The 24,373-nt window shown below is 43.7% G+C and overlaps 1 protein-coding gene across 1 annotated transcript in view; it reads left to right on the forward strand.

Moving 5' to 3' along the window:
* DOCK2 (dedicator of cytokinesis 2) overlaps nt 1-24,373 on the forward strand; it is a 2,333,210-nt gene that overhangs the window by 1,121,069 nt on the left and 1,187,768 nt on the right. The window lies entirely within an intron of this gene.

Here is a 24,373-nt window from a genome sequence, read left to right on the forward strand (position 1 = left end):
CAATGGGCGCCAATTGGAGTTCTGGACTTTTTGGTTCCGTCCAGAGGTGTCAGGGAACAACACCCAAAGACCCCGGAGTTCCACCTGTCTTGGTGCACAAATAAACAGAAACACAGGCTTCTCGATGGTGGCGTCAAAGACCAAAGGTTTATTACTGCAGGGACACAGAAGTCACAGAAACTACGCAAGGGCAGTGTCTAGGAGCCTGTTCGATTTGTACAAAGAGGGTTGCTCCTTATATACTAAAAATTGGGCTTCAGGCGAGTTCTTCTCATGTTAGTACATTCCCAAACCTTTGTGTCCTAAACAATAAATATTTTGGTGTTGCACAGGAATCGTCGACAATATCTGATGTCAAAACATTACGAACGAGGGGTTCCCACTTTTCCATCATAATCTCATGTCAAGTTTTCATTCAAGACCCGGACCGCCTCATCGTAAAGTTCGTTACCTCCCCCTAATAAAAGCCCAGAAGGAAAGGAGCAGAGCCAGGTGCAGAAGATAGAAAAGCAGGATAAGGGATGTTTGTGGGTTGTAAATGGGCAAGGCTACCAGCTTCAGCCGCCTAATCATGATCAGGCCAACGACCACGAGAACCAGTATAGCAGGACTAGCCTCGGGCAGAGGAGGCAGCCTTTGTCGAGTCATGCAGCTACAGCGTGTTCTGTTCTAAGGTGCACGTGTCACTAGAGAGGTGAATCTCCGGCTAAGGCTACGTGTCCTTAATCGAAGTGAAGTGATCAGAGGTTATTGCGTATGTGAGGGCAAGAAACACAAAATGGCTGCCATGATCTAAGATGGATGCCATGGGTAGATCGGAAATGTGTTCGTAACAGGAGTACTCTTGCTCGTAGCGTAGCGAAAACACCAGGATATGCTAAATGGATCATTTGCGGTTTGCTGATACCAATATTATGTATTTCCGACAATATTGAAAACACGGGTTCAAATCGTCACGGAACCTCAACACGCACCACTTAAATATATGGTGAAGTATCTGGCTAATGTTTTAATTAGGGTTGATGGGAAAACACGTATTTTCACAGTTGCTTTGGATGAGACAGCATGGGTAGAAAGACTAGAAGCAAAATGGAACGTGGAACCAGATCCACCTTGTGGGTGACCAACGCCATCAGAAAACCCTCCATGACTATGAAAACTTAAGAACATCAGCCATCTTCAAAACAAGCCAAGTCTACTTAGCAGAAAGTGGTCACAGAGCTAAGTGGAGAGATACACATTGTGTTTCCCCTGACAGGCCTTCAGATTCAGACAGTGCATGAGGTGGTTCTAGACTGCGGTCTAATAATGCTGCGTCCGAGAATGAAGCAATGATAGTTGTGGTGTCTGTGACATCTGACAAGTTGTTTTGAAATAGATTATGGGAGTTGTAGAAGGGCTGGGGATGTGGCTTCCGAATAATTGGGAAAAGAATGTGCATGAAAATATCATCTTTTTTGCAAATAAGCACGTTAGCTCAAGATAATGACCAGCTATGTATGGTAAAAGTGCAACAACATGAGGAACTAGAGGATAATTGGCTGAAAAGAAGCTGTAAAAGCATAGGGCCTTAAAGAATGAATGAGCCAATACATATGAGGACTAATTGGTCTAAAGAATGTTTCTTGTATTCTTACTTTTGTTGATTGCCGTACAAATATTGGTGTTGTTTAGTTGTTATCAATTAGATTAGTACTTTGTAAACTTCTGGACACAACTGCAATAGTGTCTAAAAGAATATATACACTTTTTCTTACATGTTTCAAGCAATTCTGTCCATAGAACTCTAAGGATGCATGAATTTTACAAAAATTACCTTAAATGCATCAAAATCCATAAGGCAAAACAGCCATAGAAGAGGGAAGCATCAGAAAACACAGCGATGTGTCAGTTCCTGAGTCCTTGGGGAGGTGATGCAACTGTCCTGCTGAACTCAGGAGAAGTGATGCATTGAATCCGGACTATATGACAATGTAGTGCATCAATTCGAAGAAGGTTCTGGAATGAGAGTGCTGCGTCAGAAAAATGTGCCACATAGGTGCCTTGTGTGGAAATCCAGGTGCTCTGAAAGTCGAGTCGCTGAACAGGTGCTGCGTCAGTTTCTTCTGCCCGCCACGATGCGTCAACTTTAACATCAGCACAACAGTGCCTAGGTTGGAGTCTGTATGGGGGTCTTAGACCTCGGAGACAAGGTGCGTTGAACCTGGTGTGTGGAAATTTCTTTTACACGGTGGTGCTGCATTTAAAAAACAGTTACTTGAAGGTTAAATCGTTGATTTTGATGTTGTAAAGCATTTCTTTGAAACAGGAACAACCTTCACATTTGATTTGATACCACAAGGCAAGTTAGAACTTCCAGCAGTGGAATTCAAGGATGCTGCAGGTGAAACCTTTGTGTCCCTGAGACTTCTTAACAAGAGGCAAGCTTTACTTTAAGCCTTTGGAGAATCTTTTTAAGCAGGATACAACAAAGTAAAAGTCCACTCCTTTCCACTGCCCCTGAGAGAAGCAGCAACTGCAGGGCAACCCAGCCAAGCAACACAAGGCAAAGGGGCAGTTCTCCTCCTAACAGCTCTTTAGCTCTACTTCTTATCAAGATCTCGTTGATGCAGAAGTGTTCTAAAGTCTGGGGTTTTAGGTCCAACACTTATACCCCTTTTGCCCTTTGAAGTCTTTGTAGACTACAAGTTGCTGCCCTGTCTGGACTTGGCTCCAAATATACACCAGGGGGGCGGAGACAGCATTGTAAGTGGCCAGACACAGCTCTATTCAGGCGCAGGGGACAGCTCCTCTCACCGCTCAAGCTCAGTAAGGCTCATTAGCCTTGTGATGTGCCATCAGCATATGCAGGGCACACCTCAACTGCCTTTGTGTGACTGTCTAGAGTGAATGCACAAACAGGCCCCGTGTCAGTCTAAACCAGATGTTGATTCCACAGGCAGACTGAGGCACAAGGATGGTTAAACAAGAAAATACCCACTTTCTAGAAGTGGCATTTTCAAACACACAATTTAAAAACCACCTTTACTAAAAGAAGTGTTATGAAATTCTGAGCTCATAAAGCCCACACTCCAAATCTCCAGCTGCTCCCTGTTAGAACTGGGGTTCTCTAGTTGGCTTAGGTAGGTACTTTAGGCCAAATAGGGACCCTTGCTTTTAAGTCAGGGAAAGGAAGGACACCTTCTCAGATAGTCCCTGCTCACCCTCTGGGTAGTTTGGCACGAGCAGCTAGGCTTATCTCCAAGGCAAATGTGTAAAGTATTTGCAACCCCGCTCTCAGTAACCCAATAATGACATCACAAATGTACTCCACACGAGTTTCATAAAAAAACAAGTACATTTTTATATAAAAAGATATACGATGAGACCACACAATAAGAAATCCAACATATACGTATTTGTAATATTTCACCTTGCCGCTTATTAGGCCAGCAAGACTTTGTAGGTTCTTGCAGTATTAATGAGCAATTCTCAATGATCCAATGCAGTCCTAGTGCATTGCTATGCAAATCGTAATGCAAGAATCAGGCCCTTCGTAATGTCAAAATAATGCGGTTTCTTATGCAACAATCAGACAGTTCATAATGCCAAAATTATGCAATTTGTTGTTCAACAATCAGACAGTTTGTTATGCAAAAATAATGCAATTCGTAATGCAACAATCGGGCAGTTCGTAATGCAAAAATAATGCAATGCATAATGCAACAATCAGGCAGTTCGTAATGCCAGTAATAATTCACTCCGGCATTGATCACGGTGCTCTGGACGGTCTCTATGACACTCCTGCGGACTTGCGGTCAGCTACTGCCAAAATATGCCCCCAACCCGGGTATTGTGTAAAACAAAGTGTAGCTCCACACTCTAAGGTACCATTTCTATCAGGAGACCTGGGGGAATGCTGGGTGGTAGGAAATATGTGTCAGCCCAGTGGTCCTACAACTTTTCCACAGAGAAATGTGACAAAAAATAGATTTTTTCAACAAAATTTGAGGTTTGCAGGGGATTCTGGATAGCGAAAAGTTGGAGGACCCATGCAAGCCATACCTTGCTGGACTCCCCTCGGTGACTAGTTTTTAGAAATGTGTGGGTTTGGTAGGTTTACCTAGATGGCCGCCGAGCCCGGGGCCAAAAACTCATGGGACCCCCCTTGCAAAACCAGGTTGTTTTGTGATAGGTAATTTTGATGTTGCCTCAATAGGTTTTGGGCCCTTGCCTGTCGCAGGTACTTGACGGACCCATGCAAGTGAGGTACCATTTGTATTGGAAGACCTGGTGGAATGCTGTGTAGAAGGAAATTTGTTAATCCACGCAGATACCAGAACTTTCCCACACCGAAATTTTTTCAACTAAATTTGAGGTTTGCTGGGGATTCAGGGTAGGGAAATGTTGGGGTACCCACACAAGCCATACCTTGCTGGACTCCCCATTGTGTCTAGCTATCAGAAATGTGTGGGTTTGGTAGGTTTCCCTAGATGACCACTGAGCCCGGGGCCAAAAACTCATGGGAACCCCCGTTGCAAAACTAGGTTATTTTTTGACAGGTAATTTTGAAGTTGCCTCAATAGGTTTTGGGCCATTGCCTGTCGCGGGTACTTGAGCCACCCACACAAGTGAGGTACCATTTTTCTCGGTAGGCTTTGAGGAATGGGGGCTACATGGAACTTTGTGGATCCACACAGATTCCAGAACTTTCCATCACAGAAATGTGAGAAAATTGTTTTTTTTTTTTACAAATGTTGAGGTATGCAGGGGTTTCTGGGTAACAGAACCTAGTGAGAGCCCGACAAGTCACCCCATCCTGGATGTCTAGTTTTAAAAAATGTATAGGTTTGCTAGGGGTCCTTAGGTGTCAGAAGAGCCAGGGTATAAAATCTACAGCTGGGCACTTTGCAAAAAAAGGGTCAGTGTTCACGTTGCATTTTGAGCCGTTTCCAGTCGCTGGCACTAGGCCTACCCACACAAGTGAGGTACCATTTTTATCGTGAGACTTAGAGTAACACAGAATTGTACAGCAACTGTTATTACCTATTGACTTCTGATGCATTTCTGCCTTCCAAATAAAAAACAATGTATAAAAAAAGAAAAAAGAAGTCAATTTAAAAAATGACCTATAATTCTCATGCTAGTATGGGTACTCACAATTTCGGAAATGTGCAAATATCTACTGTTTCTAAACTCTATATTTTGTTCCAATTTCAGAAAAACATTGGTGTCTTTCATACCGATTTTTCCATACATATATTTTACCAAATGAATTGCTTTATACCAGGTACATAATAAAAAACCATTGCAAGACGCTGCTCAGTGATTGGCCCTGGGTTGGTTGGGTTCTTGGTGAACCTACAAGTCCTACATATCCCCACAACCAGAAAGGTCCAGTGGATGTAACGGAATATTGCAGCTGTCATAATTAGAAGAAGTTACACGTGAAAACGTTGACACAAATGGCTGTTTTTTTCAACTAATTTTCAATTTTTCCTATATTCAACGGTTACTTTCTATAAAGAAACCTTGAAGGATCTACACAAATGACCCCTTGCTGAATTCAGAATTTTGTCTACTTTTCTAAAAATGTATAGTTTTCCAGGATCCATTATTGCTTTCATACCCATTTCTACCATTGACTGGAAAGAGATTGAAAGCACAGAAATAGCAAAAATAGGCTATGTCCCAGAAAAATGTTAAAACTGTGTAAAACTTTTTGATTTTCTGACAAAAGTCTGCTTGTGCCTGAAAGCTGGGACAATGGTGATTTCAGCACCACAACCCCTTTTTTAATACCATTTGCAGGGGAAAAAACTGACGTTTTCATCTGTATCCCTTTTTTCCTGTTGCCCCCCCCCCCACCAAAGGTATCTGTATTTTGGCTCATTTCTCGTTCCCCTCCAGGGGAATCCACAAACCCTGGGTACCTTTAGAATCCCCATGATGTTGGAAAAAAAGGATGCAAATTTTGCGTGGATACCTTGTGTGGTCATTAAGTTACAGGGGCCTAAGTGCGAACTACCCCAAATAGCCAAACAAAGGCTTAGCGCGGGGGAATGGCCTAGCAGCGAAGGGATTAAAGCTACTGGTGTGGGTGACACAATTAGTGCTGCAGGCCCTTTAATAGCATTTGTGTTACCAGCCCTGGTACACATAGTGCACTTTACAAGTAAAACAAATATACCAAATATACCAATTATGAACAACCAATTACCATGACACTTTACATATGGAACACTTGCACTTTGACACTGATCAGCAGTGGCAAATTGCTCAAAGCTTCTAAGTTGGCTACACCATTTTAGAAAAAAGTTCTAGGGGGAAGGCAAAACGTTTAGGAAACTTTAGCCAAAAAGGGTCAAGTCCAACACTCCCAATTGTAAGTTACACTAAATATTGCAAGGCAGCTCCAATGATAGTCTATAGGAGAGCTAGTCTTTGCAATAGTGAAAAACTAAATTTGCAGTACTTCACTATCAGGACATGTAAAACACACCAATACATGTTTTACCTTTCACATACACTGCACCCTGCCCATTGGGGTACCTTGGGCATACCTTGGGGGAGCCTTACATGTAGTAAAAGGGAAGGTTAGGGCCTGGCGAGTGGGTGTGTTCGTAAGGTCGATATGGCAGTTTAAAACTGCACTCACAGACACTGCAATGGCAGGCCTGAGAAATGTTTACAGGGCTACTCATGTGGTTGGCACAACGAGTGCTGCAGGTGCACTAGTAGCATTTTGTTTACAGGCCCTGGGCACACATTGTGCTCTCTACTAGGGATTTACCAGTAAATTGAGTATGCCAATCATGGAGAACCAATCAGGATTAGAATTTACCCAGGGAGCAGTTGCAGGTTAGCACTGATCAGCAGTGGTAAAATTCCAGAAGTATCTAAACCAGCAAAAATAATACAAATACAGGAGGTAGAGACAAAAAGACAGGGGAAACCACTCCAAGAATTCCAGGTCTAATACAGCATATCTTCACCCAACTCAGAACAGGTGGACTTTTTTCATAGATTACAGTTGCAAATAGGATTTGTAACCCATATTGATATGATTTAGAGCATTTACTATGTCAGACAACGTACTGGACAGAGCTTTACTGATGCTCCTCAATACGAACATGGCAAGAGCTTTAGATGCACTAACTGTCTTACTGGAACATTTGCAAGTATAAGCTATCTGGCAGCTGTCCCACCTTATGCATAGAGAGTACTAATCATAATAATAATATTAAATAAATGATCCAGTATTTGTAAAGCGCACAATAATCACCCATAAGGGCCTCAAGGTGCTGGGGCTGTCAAGGAGATTAAGTGAGCTATTGCCCAGAGTCACTCGATGCTGAGCAGATCTGCTTGCAGCACTGGGGATCGAACCATGAGCCCCACACTCTGGAGTCAGCTGCCTTGGCCAATGCGCCACACACATTCCTTGCACATACAGATCTTGCATAGATCTTTTACGATATTTAGAGCATTTGGTGGTGACTTTGATCTGAGTAGAATAGGCGGGCAGGAAATTCTCAGACAATGGATGAGTACTGGCTGGACTCAAACAGGGACAAGACAGACTCTATAATCTGAACTGGAAATACAGATTTAAGGCCCGGGGGATAGGTTTACATACCCAGCAGTAGTCTGAAATGAACAAAGCTACAACAGATAATGCTAGAATAGAGAAGGATGCCTTTAAGGTGTACATATGTGGTTTGTGCATATCAACAATTCATGGGGTTAAATCAGTGAAGAGACAAGATAATATTAACTTTAGAAAGGAGATAGCTCTTAAAATGAAAAATGCATTTAAAAGACAGACACCAATAGGGAGGTGGTGGTGTATGCCTGAAACTTTGAGGCAGTGAAAGAAGCTAAAATAAGACATCACAGGCTCACAAAATGCCTGCATAATTTGAATAAGAAGGTGACAACTTCCATGCAGCATAACAAAGGGGATAAACCTGGTTGCCTATTGTCTAGGCTGATAAGAAATGAGGAAAATCGGGGGCAGGTATCTGTGTTAAGAAATGAAGAAGGGGACATAGTAACCACACAGGAACACATTAATTGTGCAAAGTCAGACTATTATCAAGCCCTTTACAAAGCTCAAACAAATGTGACAAAGGTGTAATGGTTGAGTATGTGAGGAATGCAGTGTTTTAAAATAAATGGAATGAGATAGAAAGGGTGGATAGATGTTTGTCGCTGGTACAAAAGGACATTGTTCGCAAACAGTGAGATAATATGCATATCCTGGCCTATGACAATCCCCCAATGTTCAGTCTCTTTTTTATATCTTGAGGCTGAGTGTTCCAGGGCTATAGTGAACAGGCGTAGAGACAGTGGACACCCCTGTTGTGTTCCTCGCTCAATTTGCCTGGCTATGAAATTGCTCCTACCCGTTCTTACTCTGGTGGATAGGTGTGCATGCTTGAAGTAGATTGATCTAAGAGTTCAATCACCAAATCCCATTATCTTCAGGAATGTAAAAAATATTCCCATTTCAATGTGTCAAAGACTTTTTACATATTTACTGACGCAATGCCCAACAAAGGTGGTGTGATGAAGTTTTATGGCATAACTTGTAAGAGCCATCTAATTCTCATTGCCGTACACTTATATGGAATAAAAGCTGTCTGATCCGGGGAGACTAGATCTGCTATCATGCAGCACCATTGTATAATGCCTTGCAAACTTTCTGTAGCTTGAGAGCCAGGGGCACAAGATATGCAGAGTAAAACTCTACCAAGAGTCAATCCCCTCCTGGGGTCTTACCAGTGGCCAACACGTTGATAGCAACTCCTGTCTCTTCTGTGATCAGTGTGATCTTCAGATCCACCCTCTAATGGCTCCCTGTACAGAAAAGATGTCTCTTCAAGCTCCTCTCTCACACCTGGTTGGCCCTCCACAACATCAGACCTACTTACCTCAACCACCTCCTGATGTTCCATCATCCTACCAAGAAGCTCCCTCACCCTGGCCCACTTCCCCTGCATTCGCCAGAACCATTGGAGTGGGCTTTCCTTCGTCCTACATCACATGGAACGACCCACTCCCCCACCTGCGCACCTGCCCTTCACTTATTGAATTCAGAAAAAGGCTCACGACATGGCTGTTTGATCTAGGAAGTTAGGACCTAGCACGTGGAGATCCCACTGGGGTGACAAGCCATGCTTTACAAGAACCTTCTGATTGATTGATTAAATCAGATTATTGGAGTATGTATTGTTCACCTATAGAGATTTTTGGCAGATGTGTACTTGTGCTAGGCACATGTTGGGCTGGGTTGCTCAGGCGGGGCGAGTGACATCATCGCCACACCCCCGAGTTCCGCCCCTACATAGGAGTGTCTATTCCATCTCTCGGCACTTGCAGGCTGGTGACCCTGTGGCAGGGAGTCCACGCCTGTTGCTGAGGAAGCAGCAGAACTTACTCACTTGGAAGACATTGACTTTTGCTATTTTGCTATTTTAACCGGCGCTCCGCCGAATTAAGCGCAGAGGCGCGCTTTTAACCTACAAACTTTTCATCTTGTCCTAAACTCCTTTCCGGATCCTGAGCACTACAGGACGCTCACCTGTTCACTCCTCCTGAGAGCACCGGCCTGCCGGCTGGGTGCTGATCGCTTCGGCGGGCTCTCAGCGGCCGGGGGCGCCATCTTGGGCTGGGTTGCTCAGGCGAGGCGAGTGACATCATCGCCACACCCCCGTGTTCCGCCCCTACATAAATGGTCCCTCATGTGTCAGCGCAGCGGACGAGCGCAGCGGGCGCGACAAAGGCGCGCCGGAGTTGCGCCTGAGTTAAGCCCACCTGCGCCCGTCCGCGGCCGACCGGGACCCGGGCCCACTCCCCCTGGCCAATTGCTCAGGTACTCATCTTTGGAGTTACAAACCTTGCGTTCCCACACACCCCTTGCACCTTGCCTTTATTCATTGCCCCCGCACACACTGACACGTATCCAACAGTTAGGTCTTTCCTCCCTCCCTTTTCCCGCGGACGACGCTCAGTCTATCTCGCCATCGAATCCTGAGCGTCGGTCTGCATCTACAACAATTCACAATCTGTGTTGTTACTATCTCAACACCCGGTCCCTGATTAAAAACCAGGTCGACATTTTTCTATTTTTGAAGGAGGTAAAACCTGACATCCTTTTACTATCTGAAACCTGGTTAACCCCTCACTCCCTCCCCGACATTCTTGCTGCACTTCCCTCAGAATATTATATTCTGACAGCCAATCGCACATCTGGGAAGGCGGGAGGTGGCGTAGCAGCTATCATCCTCAAGTCCCTTCACTTCAGGGAATTACCCTCTCTGACCCTCCCGGACACGGAGAATCTGGTGATCAAGTTGGACACTGAAAGTGGGGCCCTTATCCTGGTCTTGATATACCGTCTCCCCCAATATATGGCCAACTATCCATCTCTTTTGGCAGAGCAGCTGGCCTCACATGTAGTCAGCTACTCTAAAACCATTCTAATTGGGGACTTAAACTATTGGTTCGATAGCATAGATACAGACACTCAAGCTGCAGAATTAAGAGACCTGTTCACAGATCTTAATTTAACCCAGCATATCTATTCACCTACCCACCAAAAAGGTCATAGCCTTGACCAAATTTGGACACACAACCTACCACTACCTAACCCTGTTATTAGTCCGTGTGTTTGGTCAGACCACTTTGTCATTCAGTTCACGTTAGAAATACGAGGGAATGTCAAGGCCAGATCACTCATGGGCAAAGAATTCCGTAAATGGAAATCTATGGATCTTCCTGGATTCATTGATGTATTAAGTAAATCCATACCTTTGCCACATGACGACCTGGACTCTGGCGAAAAATTATTGTCAAACTGGCTACGCCACGCAGCTGACCTTTTTGCCCCCCTTGTACAGGTCTCTAGTATTAGAGGGAACGATGCCCATAAATAATTCACCCAAGAACTGAGAACTCTTAAATTAGGGGTACGACAAAAGGAACAGAAGTGGAGAGTAAACTACTCCCCACAAGACAGAGAAGCGTACTGCGCTGCTAGGAAGGAGTTCCAAAAAATCTTGCACCAACATAAAACTAACTACTTTTCTCAGAAAATTTTAACCTCATCCAATAAAACTAAAGATATATTTAACATAGTTAAGGAGTTTTGTGACGATGATAGGACAGCCGCTTCAATAGTTCCCACTCAGAAGTTGTGTGACTCTCTGAATGAATATTTCAGAGAGAAAATTGTAATGATAAAACGCAACATTGCGAGCTCTCCTACATCATCTCCCTTGGATGATACTTTTAACAACCCTGTCACGTTAGATGCCTTCCCGGCTATAGACTCTAAAACATTTTCCGCACTCTTGGCACGTGTCAAGTCTGGTTCACCCGACGACATTTGTCCACCCCACATCTTTACAGAAATAGGGCAAACTATTCCTCAAGGGATCCTTCCACTGCAAAATGATTCACTGGATCAGGGAAAGGTACCTGTAGGTTTTAAATATGCTCTACTTATTCCCTTGATCAAAAAACCTGGCTTGGACCCCCATGATCCATCAAATTATCGTCCAATATCCTTGTTACCATTTCTTTCAAAAATTCTTGAGGCACATGCCTCTAGCTGTCTCTCTAGCTTTGTTGAATCCACAGGATATTTGGAACCTAATCAAGCCGGGTTTCGACCGGGCCACTCTACCGAGATGGTGACACTGGCGGTCCAGGATGTACTTAGATGCAATGCGGACAAGGATATTCATCAAGCACTAGTACTTCTGGACCATCTTGGTCGACCGTGTCGAGCAGGCGGGCCTCAGAGGCTCGGCCTTGGGAATGCTGAAATCATTTATTTCGGACCGCACCCAGGCAGTGAGACTGGGTACCTTTACAGCCCCTAAAATTAAAAATGAATGCAGAGTCGCTCAGGGATCGTCCTTGTCCCCACTTTTATTTAATTTGTATTTACGGCCCCTGTTGTATTCGCTGAGAAAGTTTAAAGCTTTAATTTTTAACTATGCTGATGACCTGCAATTGATTTTCCGCCTGGATTCCCCTGGCGCTGCCACCGAATTTCGGGAGGCCATGGTTCACATCCAGAGATGGATGAGTCTTAATCATCTAAAACTAAACCCAGGCAAAACTGAATTGATTTTGCCTGGGAAGAGTGAACTTCACTGGGGGCCACATTTTTGGCCTCCAGAAACGGGAAATCCCCCGGCCAAGTCTCATACAGTGAAAAGCCTAGGGGTTACTTTTAATGAAGATCTCTCTCTTAAAAGTCAGGTAGGGACGGTGGTATCCTCAAGCTTTTTCCAACTCCGTAAGATCAGGAAAATTGCCCACCTGTTAACTTACTCTGCTCTGATCCAAGTTGTGATCGCTCTCGTGCTGTCCCGACTGGACTACTCCAATAGCTTGTATTTGGGTCTTCCAGTCGGGCAGCTCAAGAGACTACAGCTGGTACAGAACCAAGCGGCCAGGCTGATCTGCAAGCTACCCAAGTGGCAGTCCATCAGGCCGGGTCTTGCTAGTCTCCACTGGTTGCCAGTAGCGCAGAGAGCAACCTTTAAAGCTGGATGCATTATCTTTAGGGCTCTACAAGGTAAGGGCCCCGGATTTATTAGCAGCCTGCTTGTTAGGTATATTCCCTTACGTGCTCTTCGCTCGGGTCACAAGAGCTTGCTAGTTGTGCCTCGCATTAGGAAACAACGTCAGGGAGGCAGCTCTTTTCACTTTCTAGCTGCCTCCCTGTGGAACTCTCTGCCACTGACACTGAGACTCCATGAAGACATTCTGGCTTTTAGACAAGCCTTTAAAACTTGGCTTTTTAGGCAAGCTTATTTATAGTTAATTCTGTCTTTTCTTTTGTTGTGTTATGTCTCTGCAAATCTTCCAACAGCGCCATGAAGCCTACGAGCGTATGTGCGCTCAATAAATTCTATTTAACATAACATAACATGTTGTAAATGAGCAACGTAAGAGTTTTAACTCTGGATGAGATGTTGTTTGAGCTGCTAGCGGGGAGGATATATTTTAAAAATAGCCATGGCCCCTTCTGTAATTTTAAATAATGGATGCTACAATTTATTGTTACAATACTTGTCTCTGTGTTGCTGAGAGTTTGGTTTACACTTCCTTTTTTTTTAAATAATAAGAGTGGAAACCCCCATTTTCTGCAGTTCCTGTGGGATAAAAGGAAGATCTTTCCTTAGTTACTTCAGCAAAAAAAAAGGAAGAGGGGTAAATAGTCTTGAACAGACCTTCAAAAGACATCTTCCTGTCAAAGAGAACCCCAAGGTTTTTCAATTTCGTGACCAGGGTGGGAAGCGTACCAATTTCCTGAGGCCACCAGCTAGGGGACAAAAAGGATGTGTTTCTGCCAATTAACAGAACCTCAGCTTTAGTATATTTCATCTTCAGACAGCTGTCATTCGACCATCTCTCAATTTGAGGCATACAGTTGTGGAATCTGGTAGTGGTGACCTCTGAGTTATTAGCCAGAGACACCATAATCTGGGTGTCATCGGCATAGGACACCAGCAAGAAGCCAAATGATTTAATTAGGCTAGCAGTGGGTTCCATGTAGAATAAAAAGAGTAGAACTCAATAATGAGCCTTGTAGAACCCTACATGGAAGTGAAAAGGAAGGTAAAATGAAGGCCTCTATGACAACAAATTGTCTTGTTCCACGAGAAAGGATTTCAGAAGAGAGTGAGCTCTAGCTCTTATTCTGATGGAGAAAAGATGTTCAATAAGCAGGTCATGGTTGACTTATCAAATGCCTCCAAGAGGTCTAATAAAATCAGAGCAGCATTTCCTCCGGCGTCAAGAGTCTGTCTAATTTCCTCTGAAGCTGTGATCAAAGCCAATTCTGTGCTATGTTGGCTTCTAAAGCCAAACTGGATTGGGTCTAGAAGATGGTTTCTAACACCAAAGTGGCCTGCTCCTAAGTTGCTCAGAGGCTAAACAAGTTAAAGAGATTTATGTGATAGAGCAAAACTTTAGCTTCTATCCATAAGACTACACTCCGTTGTAATGTTCAATCTGGCAATATTGCCAGTTTGTGTGTGTGTATGTCAGTGTCACCACTACACTTACAGGTATGCCCTCCCTTCCATGTGTGTAAAAAAAGGGGAGGGGAGGTTGACAGTGTCTCACGGAAGCAACACCAAGGGGAGGATTGTATCAGACTGGTACTCGTCTGATTCCTCACTTCTCATCATTGACTACTGTCAACCTTTTAAAGAAAAATGGGAGAAAAAGCCAACATAAAGAAAGTGCATATAGGTCCAACAACCCCGTGGTGTTGTGAGTGCTAGAAACCCAATGTGATATCATTGTGCCCCATTACGTGAAAAACAACAAAATACCACGCTAAAAAGAGTGCAAACTAGCTGGCAACTCACAATTTTATTCTGTGCTGCTAGTTCACTCTGATTAAAAGTCAACCGACATGTTTCATCACTATTACTTTTAGTGATTTCTTCAGGGTTTAGTTGATGGGTCAGCGTTTTGCATGCACCTTTCACACGTCTTCCCTTATTGTACCAGGTGGCCTGTCGAGATGAGCCTACCGGCCCCCGTGGAAGACTGCGTCACGAGTGTAGTCCCTGTCTACGTACTGGGATATTCTGAACCGCCAAGAGGTCGGTATCGCGTTGGTGTGCAGCTCACGTCTCCGACTCACCCTCGTGTGCGACTCTTGGCGGTTCAGAATATCCCAGTACGTAGACAGGGACTACACTCGTGACGCAGTCTTCCACGGGGGCCGGTAGGCTCATCTCGACAGGCCACCTGGTACAATAAGGGAAGACGTGTGAAAGGTGCATGCAAAACGCTGACCCATCAACTAAACCCTGAAGAAATCACTAAAAGTAATAGTGATGAAACATGTCGGTTGACTTTTAATCAGAGTGAACTAGCAGCACAGAATAAAATTGTGAGTTGCCAGCTAGTTTGCACTCTTTTTAGCGTGGTATTTTGTTGTTTTTCACGTAATGGGGCACAATGATATCACATTGGGTTTCTAGCACTCACAACACCACGGGGTTGTTGGACCTATATGCACTTTCTTTATGTTGGCTTTTTCTCCCATTTTTCTTTAAAAGGTTGACAGTAGTCAATGATGAGAAGTGAGGAATCAGACGAGTACCAGTCTGATACAATCCTCCCCTTGGTGTTGCTTCCGTGAGACACTGTCAACCTCCCCTCCCCTTTTTTTACACACATGGAAGGGAGGGCATACCTGTAAGTGTAGTGGTGACACTGACATACACACACACAAACTGGCAATATTGCCAGATTGAACATTACAACGGAGTGTAGTCTTATGGATAGAAGCTAAAGTTTTGCTCTATCACATAAATCTCTTTAACTTGTTTAGCCTCTGAGCAACTTAGGAGCAGGCCACTTTGGTGTTAGAGACTTTCGAGTGGGGGGCGGCCTGTCTCTGTTTCCCCCTTGGCTCCTGTTTTTTGTAAGAGTCTAGAAGATGGTTATCAATGCTAAATGAAGTCAGTTCCAAGTGGATGGCTTTCTCGACAATTTATGTCAGGAATGGAAGATGCACTATCGGCCATTAGTTCTTGAGGTCTGCAGCATCTAAGTTGGGCTTCTTAAGAAGAGAAAGAATGGAGGCTTTTTCCCCTCTTTAGTGAAATAACCAGTACTGGAAATCCTGGAAAAGATGTCCATAAAATGGAGAGCAGTGATCTGAGCTATGAAGTACATGATTTTAGGAGGGGAGTCCTATTTTATTTTGCTTAACAGACCCTGTGCTTGATACAAAGTTAATAGAGAGAAAGCGGTCAATATAGTATGATTGTCTACTGATCGAGTACCAACAGTGGAACTGGAGTAGAGGTCCAGTAGGCACTCTGAAGAGTTATCTCCATTAAGAAAGTTATCCAATCATTTTGCTGAATCTAGATGGGGAGGCTGAATATTTGCTGAAAAGATGTTGCAGACTGCTTTGATCTTGAAAGGATGATAAGGTATTGCAGAATGATTGGTTGACCATATTGTTTTTGTTTTCTGGAAGCTTCAACAGTTTCTTTACAGTTGTGAACAGCTCCTTAGGAGAGTTCTTAGTAGATTCGATTTTTGAGGTGAAATAACAAACCTTTCTCTTTATTAATCAATTCTTTAAATACTTGGATGGTAAGTTTCTAAATTACTTTTTCTTTAGGATCATGGTTAATTCTCCAATTTTATCCGTGCTTGCGACATTGATGTTATGGAAGCCTAAACTCTTCAGTGAACTAGGGCTCAGAACGGGTAGCACAGTGGCTGTGGAACACCTTGGATGGAGCCAGTTGGTTAAGAGTAGAGGTTAACCATAAATAGTAATTGCTGGCAGCAAAGTCCAAGTCATTAGAGGCCACAGTCAGGATCCGAGCTAGTGTACTATTTAGCATGTCAGTACTGAGCTTGTGCCAAGGGCGACTGATCCTATTAGATTGAGGCTGATTAGTATTTGAATCTCTGGCCACCCATTTATCTAGGGAAGATTCTCGAAAGCTACGTGACATCCTGTCTTTCCACCTATATTGAGGAGAATCATCTCTTGGCCTCCCACCAGGCGGGCTTTCGCCCCGGCCATTCCACTGAGGGTGTGGTCCTTGCGGTCCTGGATGAACTTAAGGGGAAGGCCGACTGCAACCTCCCCCAGGCATTGGTCCTTTTAGATCTGTCCGCTGCGTTTGACACGGTCGATCATGTCATCCTTCTCGACCGTGTCAGCGCAGCAGGCATCCAGGGCACTGCCCTCTCCTGGATCGCGTCCTTTCTTCAAGGCAGATCACAGACAGTCCACCTCTCTGATTTTTCTACCCCCCCTCTTCCGGTCACATGTGGTGTCCCTCAAGGTTCTTCCCTCTCCCCACTTCTTTTCAACCTTTACATCCGTCCCCTTATCTCCTCTCTTCTCGAGCTGGGGGTCTCTGTGTACAATTACGCAGATGACCTCCAGCTCGTTTTTGATCTCTCATCCCCAGCTGACTCTCTTCCTAAGTTCTGTTCTACTCTTCTTTTTATTTCCCAGTGGGTGAGCTTCAATCATTTGAAGCTCAATCCCGATAAGACGGAGCTTGTCCTCACTGGTGGCTCGTCCAATCCCTGGTCCTCAGCTCACTGGCCCCTTTCTTTTGGCCCTCCCCCCTCACCAGTTTCCTCTGTTCGAACCTTGGGCATCAAGATCAGTAATGATCTGTCCATGCACACCCAAATCATTTCTGTTGTGTCTTCCTGTTTTTCCTCACTCCGTTTAATTCGTAAGATTTCCCGTTTTTTTTCTGTTGATGCCCTTAAAACCATCATCACGGCCCTTATTACATCCCGCCTGGATTATGGAAACGGCTTGTACGTTGGTATCCCTGCCTACGAAACTCGCCGTCTCCAGACCATCCAAAACCAGGCGGCCCGCCTTATCCTTCGTCTCCCTAAATTTTCCCACATCACCCCGGCCCTCAAATCTCTCCATTGGCTCCCGGTTCATTTCAGATCTCAGTTCAAACTAGCTTGCTTGGCCTTCCGAGCGCATGCTCGCTCTGCCCCGCTCTTCATTAATTCTCTAATTTTTTCTCATGCCCCCAGTCGTACTCTCCGTTCTTCTTCTCTTTCTCTTCTTCACGTCCCCCGCTTCCGCAAATCCCGCACCGGGGGCACCCGATTCTCTGTGTTGGCCCCCCAGATTTGGAACAACCTCCCTCTTTCCATTCATTCTATCCCTATCTTTTCCCACTTTCGTAAAGCCCTTAAAACTTTTCTTTTCCTTCAGGCATTTCCCGGCTAAATCTGTTTGGGCCCCTTTGTAGATTCTGTTGTGCTCCTCAGCGCCATGAAGCCGCTTGGCCACAGTGCGCTTTAGAAATTTCTTTTTCATTTCATTTCATTTCATTTCATTTAAGCTCAAACATAACTTCAAGGTGATCTGACCAACCAGGTCGGAGACATCTGGGATGAGATATTGTAGCTCTTGTCATGAATGTGTATTCACTGCTCTCTAAGGAAAGAAGCATAAATTAATCATGCACAGTAAACTTAATCGTTGGGCTTTGTTGGTCTCAGTCATGGAGCTAGAGACCCAGAATGTGCTTTTCATTGTTATCACCTTAGTGTGATGTTATCGGAAAATTGTTTGACAAATATGGTGCCTTAAATATCATCTACAGCAATATTGCTCCATTGGAATTATTAATTATTAGTTTACACCAACGGGGATGATATTTTTGTAAATGATAACAAGGAAGAGAGAGAAAAGGAAGGTGTTTTCTGGCACACCCACAGCCAATACACCATCAGACTGCAGACTAAGATGTGGGAAAAAGAAAAAAAAAAAACAACAGGCTTTTTTCATCTGCACACTCAGATGTATGCTCCATAATGTACTGCATTATTAATAATACAAGAAAATATATTAGGGGTTACAAGCCACCCTTTCTTAGAATACCAACAAAGAAATGGATTGAAAAATTACCCAATATACCAAAATCTAACTTGACATTTGATGGGCCACTTTGGACTCCATACGAGGGTCAATGAAGAGATGGTGGTAAAGGGGAGAAAAGGGTAACAAAGGTGTTCTTCACTTGTTTTGATCGTTAACCTATGCCACAACCAGTTTGTCCATGCAACTGTGTTTATTTCAATGAAACCTCTGCTAAGGTGAGAGCCCAGTAATGATATTAGGGAAAGAGGAAATGTCACATCCCTCTCCACTATCAAATGTGGATAAAGAGGTAGTCAGTGATGCTAAAAATGAGCAAATACTGCTTGAGCAACTTGAAATCTGTGACTTAGAAGCCCCCAGATGAGTGGGACAGAGTTAATGTCTTACATTTAAAACAAGATTGCACCCTGTCCTCGTTCAAAGCAGTTTAATCAGTTAGTAACAAAGATATCCAATAAATATCTGTAGTAGCAGGATTGCGACGTTAAGAAAGAGAGACAGGAGTTTAGGCAGAATGTTAAACCTTGTATCGTTTGTATGGTTTTCCCTGTCTCTTCGCCTCTTTCTCCTGTATTTTTGATTGTGCGCTGGTTGGTGCACTATGGGCACTTTACCACTGCTGACCAGTGCTAAAGTACAAGTGTTTCCTGTGTAAATTGTGATTATGATTGGGTACCCATGATTGGCTGGTACATCCCTAGTAAAGCGGGCTCCCAGTGCATGTAACCCAAATGCTTCTAGTGGGGCTGCAGTGCTTGTTATGCCACCCACATGAGTAGCCCTGTAAACTTATCTCTGGCTGTCATGTCAGCTTTGAATCCACGCGTTTACCGCGTTACACTTTGGGTAAGTGAAGCAGTTTCACCGGCCAGATATGGTTTTAATAATAAGGGGCACCAGGTTATTAATGTGCACGCCAATTGATTTCACTCGCAATATTTCGTTGTTGTTGACATGCAGCAGTAACAGTTTTCACTCGAGCGTTGATATTGCATGGCACAATCACCATATACTTAGGGTCTTTCTGTACGCAGTACACCTATGCTATTTTTTACATTTAACACTCCACGTTATAACCTTAACGGCATTTTCTAATTCCGGTAATTCTCGGGTGCACTCCTAGTCATTAACAGTTCTCTTGCACTATTTTCAGATCGTAATTCCTAACCTCACGCTTCGCACAAATTTTTTTGTGTCACTTTTTTTATCTGCCATCACTCGATTTTATCACCATCCCATTCTCTTTATTCTGATCACTCCCATATCACTCGGGACCTGATTAGTAATTACGGACTTTCCTCCTTTTTTCCTAGAACACGTTGACCCCCTGAAGAAGAGCTTTTCAGCTCGAAATGCATCGGGAATATTGACTCATGTTGTTCATATTCACAACCACGATGTATTGAATTTTTGTGATTATGGAATTACCACGCAATGTTTAATTTGAGTCATCTTTACCTAAAGGAATACTTTTGATTCAGAAGGATGAATCACATTCACTAAAACTAAATAGTGAATAAAACTTTGAACATTCGAACATCCCCGTGTAACTTGCATTTATCAGCACAAAGGAGTGCTCGGGTTTCTCACCTTACGCCTGTAAGGTCCTTCTTTCAATTTTGAGTTCCTGCCCCTCCTGGACAGAAGGGGTTCACCATGAGCACCCTGAATGATCTGAACTTTATTAATTACCCTTGAGACTATCATAATTACTGCGGAGTGCAGCGGAGTTTATCCAGTTAAACTATCATGTCAACATTGCAGTGCACCAACTTGCTAGGCCCCAACCTTCCCTTTCACCACAGGTAAGGTACCCCTAAGGTAAGCCCAATGTAGCCCCATGGGCATGGTGCAGCTTATGTTAAAGGTAGGACTTGTGCCGGTGTGTTTTATGTGTCCAGATAGTGAAATACCACCAATTTCATGGTTCTCTAGTGTAAGAAATAGCTCCCCAATAGGTTATTATTGGAGCTACCATATAACATCTTTCAAGTGTAACTTTCAATTGGGAAGCAAAAATTGTGTGTTTGACAATGCCACTTTTAGAAAGTGGGCATTTTCTTGCTTTACCATCCTGTGCCTCTTCCTGCCTGTGGAAACCACATCTGGTTTAGACTGGCAGTTGGGCTGTTTCTTTATTTACTCTACAGAGTCTCACAAAGAGAGCTGAGTTGTGTCCTGCATATCCTGATTGCCATCACCAGGCTGATGGGCCCTCCTGAGTTAAACGGGTGGGAGGAGTTGTGACAGACACCTGAATAGGGCCATGCCTGGCCTCTCACAATGTTATCTCCACCCCCTTATAATGTGTCTGAAGCCAAGACAGGAAGGCAGGATCTATGCGCTACAAAGTCTATACTTTGAATGATACCTACTTCAAAGGCCAAAAGGGGTGTAAGTATTGTCCCTAAAACCTCAGACTTTAGAACACTTCTGAATCAAGAGGAGACTCTGCCAAGAGGCAGAGATGGAGTGCTGGCAGGAGGAGTACTGCCATTTTCTATGTTGCTTTGCTGGGTTGGCCTGGAGCCGCTGCTTCTGTCTTGGAGAGGATAATGACTGGCTCTGCTTTAGTATCCTGCTTGAGAACAATTTCCAAGGGCCTGGTGCTTGCCATTTGTTAAGAAATCTCAGGGCCATCAAAGACTTATCCTGCAGCATCCCTTAACTCCAGTGCTGGGAGTTCTGACTTGCCAAGTGGTATCAATTCCAGTTCTGGACCCTGGAGGTGGTTCTGCTGCTTCTGGACTTAAAATTCCATACATCACCATTTAAGCTCTGTTTTTCCTGCTGCAAGCTTGCCATGTGGTTGAAAAACCAATCTATTGCCTTAGTGCGGCTGAAAAATGGACATAGCGCCTGTTCATAGGCTGAAGAACCGCGGCAGTCTGAGTCCAGAGCACCAAGTCTGTGACGTTTGAGACCCCCGCTATGACTTCGACGCAGGTCCTATTGTGCGGCTGAAGTAATTGACGCATCACTTGTCTGCAGGAGTGGAAATCGACACAGCGCATGTTTTGCTGCCCCATCGACCTGCAGCGCCTGGGATTCCTCATGCATCACACCTGTGCACCACATTTCCAATGCATTGCGCCGCTGAAATGAGTCGCTTCTGGAAATCCACGCATCACTTCTCACAGTCCTGAATTGGCGCAACACTTCTCCTATGTGCAGCAGAACTGACGCATCCATTCCCCAAGAATTTGAGAACTGACACATAGCTGTGTTTTCTGACTCTTTCCGCCTTTGCGGTTGTTTTTCATCTTTGATTTTGACGCAACAAAGATACTTTGTGCTAAAATCACCGCATCCATTGATTTGTATGGACAGAATTACTTAAACCTTTTAAAAGTGATATTTTAAGTTATGTATGTTAGATTTTTGTTGTTTTGGTCTTGTTTGGTTTGAATAAAGATTAGTTATTTTCCTAAACTGGTGTGATGTCCATTTGTAGTGCTTTCACTGTATTACTGTGTGTGCTATATACAAATACTTTCCATATTGCCTCTGAGATAGGCCTGACTGCTCGTGCCAAGCTACCAAGGGGGTGAGCAGGGGTTATCTCAGGTGTGTAACTCCCTTACCCACACTAGATGGAAAGGTCCTTACTTATACAGGGTGCATACCACTGCCAACAAGAGAGCCCATTCCTGACACAGAATGGTCCTCTCCATCATGGTGATAGGGCCTGCTAAAGATAAGCAAACCACAATCCACCAAGATACCTGATCAATAAACTTATTTTATACTAACACACAGATGTTCTTAATTAATACCAGGAAACCCTGATGTATATGTGCACCCAAATAATCAGTACCCGTTTTTGGCCTGACTTTGTATAGGCCAGATAAATCTCCAAAATCAAGAACTCCAAGGAAATAGGGTGCTAATTTGTTCCCGGATTTTTGACACAAAGTAGAAATCAATAAATATATAATGGGAGAAGTATACGGGAAGCGTCTAACTGGAGACTTTGGTGTGAATCAAACTCACAAGAAGGCAGGCCAATGGCTAAGTTGAATAATTTCAGAGACAGCAGCCTTTCCTGATGTGTACCCCTATATAAGCCACTGGATATAAATTTGAAGGCTAAACCTATTTCAGAAACTCAGACCTGAAGTTCGTTCCTATTGAGTGACATAAATAGAAAGTTCCATTCTACATAGTCAAATATCTTTGCAGCCTCATGGAAAAGACCTGTGTTGCTCATCTCTGGTCGAAGCTCAAGTAGGATAGAAAATAAAGTGAGCATATTACAGGATATAAAGTCTAAACAGTCCCGGAGGTCTATACCAAGGAGTTAAGGCAGGCACCTCATGGCAATGATCTAAGCAAAAATATTTTTGCCCATGTCTATATGAATTGCAGCATGCTGTGTGACTTATCTAACTTCAAAAGAGTAAGTATGATAGCATCCAACAAAGACAGAGGTTGTGTACCCAGGAGAACCACTTCCTCCTGCATCTGCAGAATATGGGGGCAGAATGTCTATTTACTCCTCAAAAATTTCAACCTGTTGACCATTGTTGTCAAGAATGGTGACCATTCAACAGAATAACAAGTACATTTCCAAAATGTTACTTGGGAATCCCACTCACTTTTAATCATCATTCTCTAGCCATGCAAGTATAACTCTTGCAAGAGGCATAATTATCTAGTCATGCAAGTATAACTCTTGCAGGAGGCATAAAGATTAAAGATGTAATTGAAAATCAACCTTTGCAAGCATTTCCTCCATCAACTTTTGTGTATTTGATGTAACACCCTAAGTGGCCAAGGGTATGCTCAGACATGGGTCCCGGACTGAATGTGCACTGGAATCAAGCTGCACTTGACTGAAAGTGGCAAAATAGGCTGAAGCCGGTCTTTTGTAGCATGTGTTTTGGTTCAGTGAAGACCTGGTTTGGCAGTTCGGGTTTAACTGTTGCTTTTGGAGCAGGCCCAAGGTTGATTTGCATATGACTAGTCATAATCTGATGTGACACTATGGCCTAAAAAATGATCGGTTGGAATGCTACCCTAATCGATTGGCAGTGATTACACTATTTTCAAGTATTCCCCTCATCACCCTTTGTTTTATTCTATGAGATTAGGATAATAATATTTTGTAGCGCTCTTGTATTCTGCATTAGGCTGTTGGGTCAGTCTGCCCAGTATTTGGCCTTTTTCCAAGTTTAAGAGTATAAAATACAAAAAAAAAGTAATTCTTTTTTAATTTAAAAATAATTTTCTTAAAATTCTCTATCAATCAGTCTAACGAGTCTACATCTAGGTGTAGATCAACGCATTGCAAAGGTGAATTCAATAAATGAAGAATGTATCCAATGGAATATATTTAGCCTTGCTTGTAAGGAAATCTACCCATACAGACCTATCTTTGCGACTACAGCTGTAGGATTTAACCGGGCTAAGGCTATAACAAAGGTCACATACGTGGCAGGGCAATAGAGGAATGGGCTCTATATGACAAAAAACATCATTTGTGCCCCTTATGTTGGGAGCCGTTATTTTCGGAGACAAACCATAAATCACTCCCATTACTGAACAACTAGCAGAACACCACCCATATTTTCGCTCAACCTCTGGCATTTGAACCTTTCCACAGAATAGCCGCACAAGCAGTATTCCTGGTAAATGTGGCTGACCAGGCTCCTTGGTTTGCTCGTGCCAAGGATCTTTTTGGTAGATCAGGGTCGCTCTCTTTTTGGTACTCTTCATGAAGAAAGAAAAAATATCACGCGAGACTCGGCGCCGAGGGAGGAGGAGAAATCGGGTACCAAAGGTGAGAGACCCTAGTTGTTTCAAATTGCCCCACTCTGCCTAACTCCTGTAATCCCCAAGACTTCTAAACAGGTTGTATATTCGAGTTGTCCCACGGCCCAGTTATTTTATCTGTTGGGGATGGACTGTGGGAGCGGAGCCGCTGTAGTAGCGCACGTTCGTGCATGTGCT

The sequence above is a fragment of the Lissotriton vulgaris genome, chromosome 7 (assembly GCF_964263255.1).
Source record: "Lissotriton vulgaris chromosome 7, aLisVul1.2, whole genome shotgun sequence".
Lineage (NCBI taxonomy): Eukaryota > Metazoa > Chordata > Amphibia > Caudata > Salamandridae > Lissotriton > Lissotriton vulgaris.